This window comes from Podarcis melisellensis (genome assembly GCF_964234715.1).
Source record: "Podarcis melisellensis genome assembly, chromosome: 1".
Taxonomy (NCBI): Eukaryota; Metazoa; Chordata; class Lepidosauria; order Squamata; family Lacertidae; genus Podarcis; species Podarcis melisellensis.
This window is the reverse complement of record NC_138528.1, coordinates 11,839,162-11,845,604: the sequence shown is the minus strand read 5'-3', so window position 1 is coordinate 11,845,604 and position 6,443 is coordinate 11,839,162. Positions and strand designations below refer to the sequence as shown.

The window sequence follows — 6,443 nt, the reverse complement described above, 5'->3', positions numbered from 1 at the left end:
GTAACCCTGCAAAGGGCGGCGGGGCGGATTCGTTCCGAGGCTTATTAAATGATGTTTGCAGCCGAGTAACTGTTGTCCGCAAGGTAGCAGGCGGGGAATGCACGCGCGCCTGCTTCCTCGGAAGCCCCCGGTTTAATTCAGTGGGTTTTATTTCCAAGGACTTCCCTTTTTTGCAGCTGAAAAACATAGATATGAGGTGATAATCAATGTAGACCACAAACCTTCTGTGAAACAAGATTGCAAGTTTACTAGAAAGGATGAAAAGGCAGTTCATAAGGTGGGGCGGGGGAGGTTTTACGTAAGAATGGTAACAAACCCACAGAACATTCCCAATGAAGCAGAAGAACAAATTAGAGTTAAATGCAGTCCGGTTCCCCTTTCTCCTTACAAACTCTAAATCTAATGACTTGCTTCCCATTAGCCTTGTCTGCCGCCTTTCAGGGTGTCTTTGATTCCTCAGATCACACCTGATCTGAAAGCCAAAGCTTTTGAATCCACAAAACTGAAGGAAGGGCTATGGCCAAACTCTTCCAATCCTGCCCACACCAAGGATTCCCCATCTCTGGTGTAAGGCTTTTCCTTGGGACCTGTGCATTAGTTGGATAGGTAGGCAAAGGAAGAGGGAAAGGAATTTGTATAGGTTAGTGTGCAATATGTGGTTTAGACTGCAATTCTAAACACACTTACTTGGGAGTGATTTAACTCAGTGGGGATTACTTCTGAGTCATCATGCATATGATTGCACTGTCTGTGTGGTAGGGTAAGGGTTTTGAAAGATCAGTCTTCAACTAATAATAATAACTAGGCCTTCACCAGCTTGGTGCCCTCCAGATATTTTGGACTATGACTCCCATCAGCACCAAATTGATAAAAGCTGTCATGTAATAATCAACTATGTCAGGAAAACCCTTAGGTCCCATGTTCATTTTCTGGTCAAGAAATACATTTTTCAAAGATAACTTTTGATGGAACTTAGGAAATAAAGGTATTTGCTCCCTTCCTTTAGATACTTGGAATACAATCTTATTAAGGATATGTAATGCACTATTAAGAGGCTGGGTGTCAGGGGTATGTTTTGATGAATGCATTGTAAACACCAGAATGCATATAAAATAACAGATCCATAATTATACTCCTGTATTTTTTAAAACAACCATGCCAACTCTCTGTATTAGGAACTTACTCCAAATCAATATTTTTTTATTCTCCTGCAAGTGGAAGACAGGAGGGCGTGCTCTGGTCCATGGGGTCATGAAGAGTCGGACACGACTAAACAACAACAAAAGTGAATAATATTCACACTGTCCACTTTACAACCTGGCAGGAAGCACCTATCTTCTGGATGGATAAGAGAAACATTGGTAATCTTGTAACTCAGAAGGGTATTATTCTTAATTAGCCCAGCTGACCTCCTGCCATCCTCCCTTTAATCTGTAGACCTGGGGCAAAAGGGTTGAAAACCCAGAGATCCCAAATACAGGAATTCAGGAAGCATGCTGTCTAACACTAGAGGGAGTGAGGACATTTAATAAATTATAAAAAAGTAGTGTAGGCACACCAAATACCTACTTAAAAAGAAGGTTGACCACTCAATTAATAGCATGTGCAATAGGTCTCCCTGGGGAGGGTGTTCCAGAGCTGTGGTGGCACCACAATAAAGTCCAGTGCCCAGCACATTACCAGTTGATATGGGGCCAAATAACAGCATACATACATGTTGATTATTTGGGTGGTAGGTTGCACTCACAGACAGCTCTGGGCTCCCTCATCTGCTCAATCCCCACAACTGTTGGGCGGCAAATTTGTCTGTAGTAGATTTATGATTTCTGCATAGGTGTACGAGAACAGTTTCCTGCACGTTTATTTCAACTCCTTTTCAGAATGCTGAAGTTGGCGGACAGCTTTCTTTTCTGACAAAGTTGTTGCCCAGCTGTGGCACAGGAAACATGCACGCATTGGCTGCCAGTCCATCCCCTTACCCAAATGCCAGGTATGGTAAGTGAGTATTATATGTGTTTCTAGGGCTTCTTTCCTCAGGCTTTCTATTAAAAGAACGACTGCAATATCCCCCCCCCCCGCCTCAAGCTGTGTCCTACCATTTACTAGAACCTTTGACGTGCCAGGACAGCTGCCAAGAGATAAAACGTCAGGAGCAACCACATTAGCACATTTTCTGTTAATCTTTTACTTTTGGGAAGAACAGCACTGCAATTCTCTCTCAACGCCAGCTCCATAGTGCATTAAATCAGAACCAGAAGGAATATACAGTAGATCCTGCTTTTCTTTGGGGACACCAAATCAACTTTCAATTAAATCAGTTAAAAGACAATCAACATATTTTTAAACAACGGAAGTGACTAAATTTATTTTGCATCACAAGAATAAGCAATACAACAATCTTTGATCACCTTTCTCAAATACAAAAGAAAAAGTCTTAGCGTTCAAACCATTTCAAATAATCTTGATAACTGATGTTAAAACTTAAGTCTCTTTAAAGTTTCAATTCCGGGCACATCAAAATCTGACTTTGTGTAACGTTCCCTTTGCAAATTTTGTCTCCGATTCCTTCAGGTCAAGCATTGATGCTTGGTCATGTTCAACTAGTTTCTTTTGCAACATAGTTGAGCGTAAGTTTGAGCTTTGAGAAATGGTGTTCACCACTTGTCACTGACCCCGGAATGTGAGAAGGATCCTTAGAGCAACGGAAACATTAGGCAAATTATCCGGGAGTTTTTGTTGTTGTATGAAGAGAAGTACTGTATACTCCTTGTGACAGCATAGACTTTGGAAGTCTTCAAGCTATATATACCTAGAAAACAATTCTCATGTACGAATTACTCCAGAAATGCTCCAGTTACAGATAGGTAGCCGTGTTGGTCTGCCATAGTCAAAACAAAAAAAATTCCTTCCAGTAGCACCTTAAAGACCAACTAAGTTAGTTCTAGGTATGAGCTTTCGTGTGCATGCACACTTCTTCAGATACACTGAAACAGAAGTTTCCAGACCCTTCTATATAGTGAGAAGGTGGGGAGGGGTATTATTCAGTCTTGTGATTCCTGATGTCCGATTTATGTCCGTTTATTCTTTGGCGTAAGGTCTGGCCTGTTTGTCCAATATAGAGAGCTGAAGGACCCGGACAACACCATTACTGGCCCCAACAACATCACACATACCATCTCGGGACTATTTAATTGCTCATCGTCTAACATTGTGTATGCCATCAAATGCCAACAGTGTCCTTCAGCTCTCTATATTGGACAAACAGGCCAGACCTTACGCCAAAGAATAAACGGACATAAATTGGACATCAGGAATCACAAGACAGAGAAACCAGTAGGAGAACACTTCAATCTCCCAGGACATTCTATACAAGATCTCAAAGTAGCTGTTTTACTACAAAGGAATTTCAGAAATAGACTGCAAAGAGAAGCTGCTGAATTGCAACTTATCACCAAACTTAAAACCATGGAGAGACCTGGTCTGAACAAAGACATTGGATTCTTATCTCATTATACATGACAAAGCCATTTTTCACCTTCTCACCCCTTGCTTTTTCCTGTAAGACCTATTGCAGTCGTTAAGAGTCGTCAACAGGCTCATCACAGCTATCTGCCAATCACCCATTCCCACCACCCTTCTGAGTAATACCCCTCCCCACCTTCTCACTATATAGAAGGGTCTGGGGACTTCTGTTTCAGTGTATCTGAAGAAGTGTGCATGCACACGAAAGCTCATTCCAAAAATGCTAAAATTCTTCAAAATATAAAAGTAACATATTGTCAGAAATCCATAAGATATGACAAAAACTAATCTGTATCAAACTGTGCCTCCCTTAGTTCAGCATTGCACCCCTCTGAGGTCTGCACCATAGACAGCTGCCTCGTTGGCCCAGTGGTAGCATTGGCCACAATACAACCACATGGGTGGCTGAGTAGGTTCAATAATGAGCCCTCACCAGTGTTCGATTGCATTCAACTGGAGTTTTCCTCTGCTTCCGTTCAAGCCATCTCCCAGCTGGTGTCATTGCCCTAAGCTCGGGTGTACCAAGGAGCTAAGCTTCCTTGACTAGGGAGAAAACAGGAAGATGCCTTCTACAAATTCAAAGCACTGGTCTATCCAGTCCAGTATTGTTTACGCTGATAGGCAGCAGTTGTCCAGGGCAGCGGCAGAGCATGTCTCCATGCCGCTCAGGTGGGGTGTGTGTGCATGCCCATGCCAGGGGTGAAGGACAAATGGAGCCCACTGCACCTGCCCGGCCCCCACCTTTCCTTTTCATCAATCACTTGTAGTCGAGTAAGATTGTCTTCCATGAACACAGTTTTAACAATGAGTCCGTAAGTAACTGTGGAGGCCAGAGGTGGGGGACATAGGTTTCTGGGCAGGAGTTGATCACGGTGAGGGTTTGCCAAATGTGCCTTCTTCTTAGCATGTTTTCCCCTTTCATCTGAGTCCGAGTGTCTTCAAAGCTCATGACACCTTTGGTAAAGACTGTTCTCCAATTGGAGCGCTCGCAGGCCAGTGTTTCCCAGTTAAACGAATACAATATCTTTATTGTCATTGTCCCATACAGAACAATGAAATTGAAAATCTACATAAGACATTCAAAAATCGCTAAAAACTCTGAAACCCCATTTTAAAATACAATATACTATAGAGACTCCTTATGCTGCGTTTAGAACCAGAATTGCATTTGCGTAGAAACTGTTTCTCAGGCAACTAGTCCTGGTCTTTATAACCCTATACCTTCTTCCAGAAGGCAGAAGCTGAAAGAGATCATTTCCAGGGTGCGTACTATCCTGCGCTATCTCTGCAGCTTTCTTATGGCACCTGACAGCATAGATTTGATCTAAGGTGGGAAGAGTACACCCAATTATTCTCTCTGCAGTCTTTACAACCATGGACAGCATTGTTTTTCCCCTGGCCGTGCAGCTCCCAAACCACACACACAGACCATAAGTTAATACACTCTCCACAGTACAATGGTAAAATGCCATCAACGGGTCCTTTGAAAGATTGTTTTTCCGGAAGATTTGTCAGTGTTTATACTACATTTTTTAAAGATTTGCCTTCCAGCCCCCATCACTGTTGGAGTGACACCAGTCCTAAGTGGCATGGCTCTCCAGTTGGCACCCTGCCCGGATCCAAGCCTTGGAAGGCAGTGCTGGGAGGGCAGTGTGGGAACATGGCAGGCAGCCGTGCATCCCTCAGTCCCAGTCTTATGTGAGGCTATAATGGAAGGATGCACAGTTGCTCCGTCCCTCTCACACGGTTCTCCCCACGTGGTCTCGCTAAGTGGTGCAGGGCTGGCCCAGGGAGGGTGGCAGGAGCTGTGCGCACCCCCTCATATGTGCCCAGGGCGATTGCCCAAGCATCCCTCTCATGCTACACCCCTGTTCCAGGGTTTCAGAGGAGTGAGCCCTACCTAGAGATGGCAAGGATTGAACCTGGGACCCTTTGTATGAAAGGGGGTCCTCTGTTCCTTCTTCTAGGTTTGCCCCTCCCCGCAACCCTGCAGGGTAGTGGGGGTGGGGTGGCAGTATTGCGCAAACCTACAAACTTAAGCAATTTTACCGTGGCCTTTTGTGGCCCAATGGCACTTGCCTTCCTTACGCAATCAAAAGAGGCTGGCAAAAATGGTTATGCCTGTTTTTTAAAAAAATGCATGTGCACTTTTGAAATCGGTGGAGAATAAGTCAAGTCAATAATTAAACAATGCTGTGACTCAGAGTAAATCACTGCTAAGCAACAGTCGTTCCAGTTTTACGTACTCAATGGGAGCTGCTCATAATTAACCTTTTGCATTAAACACTCCTATGCACCACAGAGCTTTAAAGTCTAGATCATATAAAAAGCAAAAGCGCCTTTCTCTTTGCTGTACCCATTGAAGGCTGCATAGGTATCTATGTGCACGTGTGTTTTTGAACACCCCATACCAAAAAAATGATTTTCTGTACAGAGGGACAACTTAAATAAATAACCGTGTGTGTGTGTGTGTGTGTGTGTGTGTGTGTTGTATATTCCCTCCTGCACTTTTAAATGGTGTAGTCTAGTACAAAACCTTATTCCTTGGTTCTGGCCAGGGATGCTGAGAAACTTAGCTACATGGTACATGCAAACTCTTGTAATAATGAGGTACTGGTAACTGTTAGGTGGATTTGTAGCTGGTTGACTGACTGAACCCAAAGAATACTTGTTAATGGTTCCTCATCATCCCGGGGAAAAGTGACGCGGGCTTTCCTGGGCCCGCTGTTGTTCAACATCTTCATGAACGATTTGGATGAAGGAATTGAGGGGATGCTCATCAAATTTGCAGATGACAGCAAACTGGGAGGGGTAGCTAATGCTGCAGAAGACAGAATCAGAATTCAAAATGACCTTAACAGATTGGAGAACTGGGCGCAAGTTAACAAAATGAATTTCCATTGGGACAAATGTACTGTGAG

General features: G+C 43.6%; 1 long non-coding RNA gene across 1 annotated transcript in view; it reads left to right on the top strand.

The window, feature by feature from the left end:
• The window catches only part of LOC309373047, a 145,473-nt gene that overhangs the window by 120,116 nt on the left and 18,914 nt on the right, over positions 1-6,443 (top strand). The window lies entirely within an intron of this gene.